General features: G+C 43.6%; 1 pseudogene; it reads left to right on the top strand.

Annotated features, from left to right (window-relative positions):
* The first annotated feature begins 1,089 nt into the window (after positions 1-1,089).
* On the top strand, positions 1,090-1,542 carry LOC114620561 (annotated as a pseudogene).
* The last annotated feature ends 4,505 nt before the right edge of the window (positions 1,543-6,047 follow it).

Genomic DNA, 6,047 nt, shown 5'->3' with positions numbered 1-6,047 from the left:
GAGGGCGGCTACCATGCTTCTCGCATAAAGGTTTGGATATCTCTGCATATGAATCTGAGGGCAATAGGAATCCATCTTACCGAAAGTTCCCCAGCCACTCTGAATAGCCTTTACTGCTAGAAGAGGAGCTCACTCATGAGATTTGGGAAAGCATGAATTGAGTACAAAGAAAAGGAAAAAAGGCTGCTTGGTATGCTGAGAACAATACTTGGTTATGCAAGAGTCTTTCACATTCATGCTAAGAAGCCGGATTTGACAAGTTAATTAATTTGTCTTTTTAGTTACCTAAGTGGGTCTGCCACTCAAATCCTTTCCAAGCCAGGCACTTGCCAGATAACTGAATGCGTCAATGCAGATGTCTTTTGTCTTGGGGATTTAGCACAAAGACATGTGAGGAGGGCCCCGCCTCCTGGGGTGGGGTGGGGATGGGGCTGATAATGACAGTTGGGCAGGAGAGTGAGCCTCTAGATTTATGAAGTTACCCTGTCTGAAACGAATACCAAATGATATACTGATTTTTTTTTTTCATGCAATGAAGGGCACTCTGAATTACATGTCCCAGAGGAGGATACCATTGTCATAGTTTTGGCTCTAAAACCCAGCTCACTTAAGTGTCAATTTTGTGTAGAACCAGGGAAGACACACTGTAAGCTTTGGGAAACGGTGGAGGGAGGACTGGAAGAACATTGAGAGTTCCAGTATAACTTTGGTTACAGTGTGAGGCCCTGTCGACAGAAGCCAAAGTGAAACAAAACAATTCAATCCATGGAAGGGATGGCCATGCCTCAGTCAGAGTCATTTTTTTATTTTCCTTTGGAAACTGGGTTTCTCTGTGTAGCCCTTGCTGTCCTGGAGGAGTTCACTTTGTAGACCAAGCTGGCCTTGAACTCAGAGATCCACTTGTCTCTCTCTCCCAAGTTAAAGGCTTGGGCCACACAACTGGCTAAGTACCTTAAGGGGGGACCCAGAATGAAGCAAGCTGGCGAGCCAGCGGGGAACGAAAATCTGTGTGCTTAGTCACAGGTTTTAGGGGCAGTTTCTCTTCACAATATCATTTTTTTTTTTTTCAAATCACTTGCTAAGCGGATCATGGCGGCAGCAGTAAAATGGGCGATATCAAACAGAACTATCTGGAAACATTTATTTCCAATCCAAAACAGAGCTTTACCTAGTGCTTATCACAAATCTATATATTCTTCTCTTCCCGATGACTACAATTGCAAGGTAGACCTGGCTTTGAAATCCGACAGCAGGACAATAATGTGCTACCACCCTTCCGTGGACGTACCCTATGAACACACCAAACCCATCCCTCAACCAGATATTCTCCATAACAATGAGGAAACACACGGACAGATACTGAAAACCAAGTTAGAAGGAAAGCGCAGGCAGCTGGAGCAAGGGTCCATGATAGAAAAACTGAGCAAGGTGTTCTTCACCACAAAGCATCACCGGTACCCGCACGGACAGTATCCTCACAGACATCGTAAGAAACCAAACCCTCCCAAAGACACGGGACTACTCTTGAGCATCATTCTCTGAGCATCGAGGAAGTTTTGCTTTGTGTCTTTTTTGCTAGCTGAGAAAATGTACATGGTGTGTTCATTAAGATGGTATATAGGGCTGGGCAATGGAGGCGAATGCCTTTAATCCCAGCACTTGGGAGGCAGAGGCAGGTGGATTTCTGAGTTCAAGATCAGCCTGGCCTACAGAGTGAGTTCCAGGATAGCCAGGGCTACACAGAGAAACCCTGTCTTGAAAAAGCAACAATAACAACAACAAAAAAGATAGTATACAGTAAAATAGTAAAAATACCCTTTTATGTAAAAGAAAGAAAGAAGCAGAAAGGAAGAAAGAAATGAAAATAATAGTGTGGGTTAGATGGCACAGTGGGTAAAGATATTTGTTGCCAAAAATATGACCAGAGTTTGAGGTGTGGAACCCTCCTGATGGAAGAAGAGAACCAAAACAGTAAACGAATGAATGAATTAATGAATGAATGAGAAAATGTTGGAGTCAGATTTGATGATGCATATCTCTAATCCATCATTTTTGGAGGCTGAAGTGGGAGGAGTTCTCTAAACTCTAGTCTAGACTGGACTACCTAGTGTGGGGCAGTGAGCTGTGAAGGCTGGAAAGCCTGGTAGCAGAGTCCCAGAAGCCCCGGCACCCTGGCTTCTGGGCCGCTGGAACGGGAGGTGCTTCGGACCTTCCCTATCTGGCTCTCTCAGCTTCAAGCTCTCCACAGTCCCTCCCACAGAGAGGTCCATGGCCAGTGATCACGTAGGAGTAGCACCTTCATGCAGATGAGGCATTCCCAAGCTCTCAGACCAAGCCAATAGGGGTTACCTGCTGCCACCCCAAAACTGTATATATTGACCAAGCTCAAAAGTAAAGGTGTGTGAGATTCTTCCCTCTGTCTGAGAGCTTTTGTCAAGGTTCCTCCCCTCCTCGCAGGAGAGCTGTAACACTTTTCCCCTCTCCGCCGCCGCTGAGGCACTGAGACGTGGTTGGTGGCAGGGCAGCAGTGGACTCTCGCTGCCTGCTCACCACCCATCCCAGGCTGCCCACGGACAGAGGAAGCAAGGCAGCCGCCGATCGCACCCTGTCCTCAGCCCGGCCAGAGATCCTCGTGGAGCCCATCTGGAAGTGCACCCACAACCTAGTGAGTTTTCGGGCCACCCTGAGCTATAGAATTAAACGATTTCTCAAAAACGTACAGAACAGTTGACAGCATTCAAGAAACAGAGGCAGAAGAAAGCAGATTGGAGCCTACCCTATTCTGTATAGCAAGTTCTAGGCCAGTTAGAGCTGCTTGGCAAAATCTTCTCTCAAAATACAAAAATGGGGGCAATGACACAGCACATTGGATAAAGGTACCTGCTACAGGGCCTAACAGCCTAAGTTTGACCATTGGAATTCACATGGTAGAAGGAGAGAACAGACTTCTATGTGTAGGCATATGTCCATACTTATACACACGCCCACACCCAAAGTAAATCAAGGCAAGTAATCAAATAATAATAAACAATACGTGTAGTTTGGCAGTAGGAGGAGAGAACTGACTGACTCCCTTACATTGTCTTCTGACCACTACATATGTCATTGTGTACATAACACCCTCATAATATTAATAAATTATAATCATTTTAAAAGATATTTAAAAAGGAAAAAAATCTAGGACAAGAGATTTATCTAAGCAAAGAGCATGAGCTTACAGTGGGCAAACCCCTGCCATTCTCAGTAACATGAGTTAATGAATTAAAAATTATAGACACTATTATGAACAAATGAGGGAGCTGGGCAGTACATACCTTTGATTCCAGTACTTTGGAGACAGTCATATCTCTGTGAGTTTGAAGCCAGCCTGGTCTACATAGTGAGTTCCAGGACAGCCAGAGTCCTTGTCTCATAAAAAACAAAAACAAAACAAGAACACACATGGGGATGTTTGATGAAGTATGTTGTTTGTCTTTATTTTGCGTGCTATTCTGCATGTGTATATGTACACTGTAATTAGAGTGCAGTGTCTGAGGAATCTAGAAGGCAATATTGGATCCTCTAGCCCTGAAGTTGTGGACTGTTGTAAGCACTTTGTGGGTGCTGATAACTGAACCCAGGTCCTCTTCGAGAACAGCCAGTTGTTAAGTTTCCTTGGAGGTTGAAACATTGCACCTTGAAGCAAAGCTCCTTTGGCAAGGTAAATAACTCAAAATAGAGTCATTAATCCCTGAATCTGACCAGATTCACTAGGCCCTCTTTGCCAGGCTGCAAAGGAGGTCAACTTAGGTGCCTGGGAAGGATGGGAAGACATATAGTCTCTAACATATAGACTGTGTAGTATATTCCAGGTTCCCATCTTTGTGAGCTGTCATCCATGCTGGGGGTGGGCTTTGGTGACATGCCTGTCTTTGAGTCATTTCTGCTTCCATAATAACCTCCCACCTATATTTCTGTAAATAACTCCAATAAAATTCATTGGTTCACCAACGTGAACTTCAGTAGTGTCCATACCTTGGTCTGTCATTGGTTCCCTATCTAGTGTTGCATCTCCCCAGAAAAATCTTGTCACCAACACCAGTGGTCTTAAACATGGAGCCATTTCTCTAGCCCCTCTTTGTTTTTTGAGATGAAGTCTCACTATGTAACCCAGGTGGCCTGGAACTTGCTATGTAGACATGCTGGCCTTTATCTCACAGATATCTGTTTACCTCTGCCCTGAGTGCTGGAATTAAAGGTCTATCTGATAAAGATTTTTGTTGTTGTTTGTTTGGTTTGGTTTGGTTGAGATCCAGCTTCTCAAAGCTCAGACTGGCCTTGAACTCCTGATCCTCCAGCTTCTATCTCCCCAGTGCTGCATTACATATAGCTTTGGTGAGTGCTTATGACATACAAGTATAAGAAGAACATGGTGGCACATACAATGTGAAATTAGATATATTACATCTCCAATCCTAAAATTCTGGATGTAGAAGAAGAATCAGGAGTCCAAGGTCAGTCCGGGCTATATACAGGAGACCCAGTTTCAAAGACAGGAAAAGGGTGAAGGAGAGAAGATTTTATTTGTGTAGCTAAAATTGGTGGTGCAGGCTTATAATGCCAGTTTTTCTGTTGCAGCAAGAGAATTTCAAGTTCAAGGCTAGCCTACTCAACTTTGTGAAACGCTGTGTCTTAGGGTTTCCATTGCTGTGAAAAGACACCATGACCAAAGCATCTCTTATAAGGGACAACATTTAAGTGGGGCTGGCTTATAGGTTCAGTACATTATCATCATAGCAGGAAGCACAAATGTGTCCAGGCAAGCATGGTGCTGGCAGAACTGAGAGTTCTATGTCTTCATCCAAAGGAAGACAGGAGCAAGACAACTAGCTCCCAGACAGCTAGGAGGAGAGTCTCAAAGCCCAACTCATACTGACATACTTGCTCTAGCAAGGCAACACTTATTCCAACAGGCCATACCTCCTAATAGTGCCATTCCCAAGGCCAAGCATATTCAAATCACTACATGCTGGCTTAACATTTTCTCAAAAGTGACGATTGAGGTACAATGCTTGCCTACCATGAACCAGAACTGTAAATTTTTTAAATGAGATTTTATATATGTATGTATAAACCTTTTAATTCAGATAGGAATCAGAATCATCCTTAAGTTTATTTAAACAATAACCTGGTACTAACAGTAATAACATTCATGATATTAAGATTGTTCCAGAAAATCTAGGTCATACAAAGTTTGGTTCCTGGATGTTTAATTTGTTTCTATAATTTTCAGGTTGCTTAAGAGATACTCATGTTTGGGTTTCCAAAAGCAGCAAAAATTCAGTAAAAATCAGAAGGTTTGAGCTTCATCTACTCAAACAGCTTTCTCCCTAAATAGGAGATACACTGATAAATGTACCCGTGTGTTTCTATTATATGTAGCAAGACCCTGTCTCAAATAGCGTTTAATAGATCTAACTTACAGAACATCACAGCCTACCTTAGGCATGCTTAGAATAGTTCCCTCTAGTCAGCCTGGTGGTGCAGGCCTGTAATTGCAGCTACTTGGAAGGCAGAGGCCTGAAGACTGCCAAATTCAGATCAGCCTGGATTAGAGAACAAATTCAAGGCCTACTTGGGATGATTAGTGAGACTGTGTCAAGCTATAAAGTACATGGGCTCAGGCTACAACCCGTTGATGTGCCTGGCCAACAGAGAACTCTAAGTTCAATCCCTGGTCCCCTGTCCTTGCCCAGGAACCCAAGAGAAATAGAGTACTTACCTCAGTTTACTATTTCACAAACCATCTAACATAAAGCCTGTTTTACATTAAAGTGCTGGATAGCTTGTGTAGAGCTATTCAGTGAGATGGTTCAGTGAGTAGAGCCTTTGTTGACAAGTGAACTGGAGTTTCATCTCCAGAACCCAATGTGGAGGGGAAGGAGAGAACTGACCTTCACATGTACAAAGTGACTTTGCAAAAATCAGAGACACACACACACACACACACACACACGAGAGAGAGAGAGAGAGAGAGAGAGAGAGAGAGAGAGAGAGAGAGAGAGAGA

Source organism: Grammomys surdaster, unplaced genomic scaffold (assembly GCF_004785775.1).
Source record: "Grammomys surdaster isolate TR1022 unplaced genomic scaffold, NIH_TR_1.0 169, whole genome shotgun sequence".
NCBI classification, from domain to species: domain Eukaryota; kingdom Metazoa; phylum Chordata; class Mammalia; order Rodentia; family Muridae; genus Grammomys; species Grammomys surdaster.
This window is presented reverse-complemented; position numbering and strand designations above follow the sequence as displayed.